Genomic DNA, 731 nt, shown 5'->3' with positions numbered 1-731 from the left:
CGATTCTGTTCCCTACATCGCTTCAAAACTTTGCCCAGATCCAGATGTTCAGAAGTGAGACTGTGGCCAGCAAACATTTGTGGAGTAACGTGAAGTTGCTAAGACCTACTATTCCAAGAACTTCTCTCCTCGGAGTGAACGACCAAAACTGAGGCAGAGCAAAGGGTCGCCCGGGGACCACTACATTAATTTCCCTGCAAGTTTACACGGCTCCTGAGCTCTGATCCGAGAAGCCCTCTCTGTTTTTCTTTTTAATACACAAGAAGTACATTCTCGGGAGGCTACAATATAGATTTTTTTTAAATGTCTTGCTATCAAAATTCAAGACAGTCTACCTAAAGCTTCTCATTTAGGCAATGGCATGTGGTCGCTGGCCCCCTTCCTGAGCAGATGTCTGGTCTCGGGTCAGCCCTCCCCATCCAAGCAGACTGCCTCCAGCAAAACATGGCTCAGAGCCTCTCCTCTACTTGCAAAACCTGGTCTCTGAAAGACTACTTGACTTATTCTCTACCCAGGCACATGAACAAACAGTTTATAAAGGCCAGGTTGTATGGCTTGGGGCATAGGACGGCCTTCCTACCACCATCTTGCAAGAACTCATATACTTTCTTACTAGGGTTTTTCCACTGCCGCATCTTCCAATTCTCTCTCCAGAGGGAGCCCAGGCAAACCCAGAGGTGGTTTAAGAAAAAAAAAATCAAGGTTTTAGGACACTTAAGTTCAGACCACAT

This window comes from Enhydra lutris, unplaced genomic scaffold (genome assembly GCF_002288905.1).
Source record: "Enhydra lutris kenyoni isolate GAN:26980312 unplaced genomic scaffold, ASM228890v2 scaffoldscaffold23, whole genome shotgun sequence".
Taxonomy (NCBI): domain Eukaryota; kingdom Metazoa; phylum Chordata; class Mammalia; order Carnivora; family Mustelidae; genus Enhydra; species Enhydra lutris.
The sequence above is the reverse complement of the archived record's forward strand: the minus strand, read 5'-3'. Positions refer to the sequence as shown.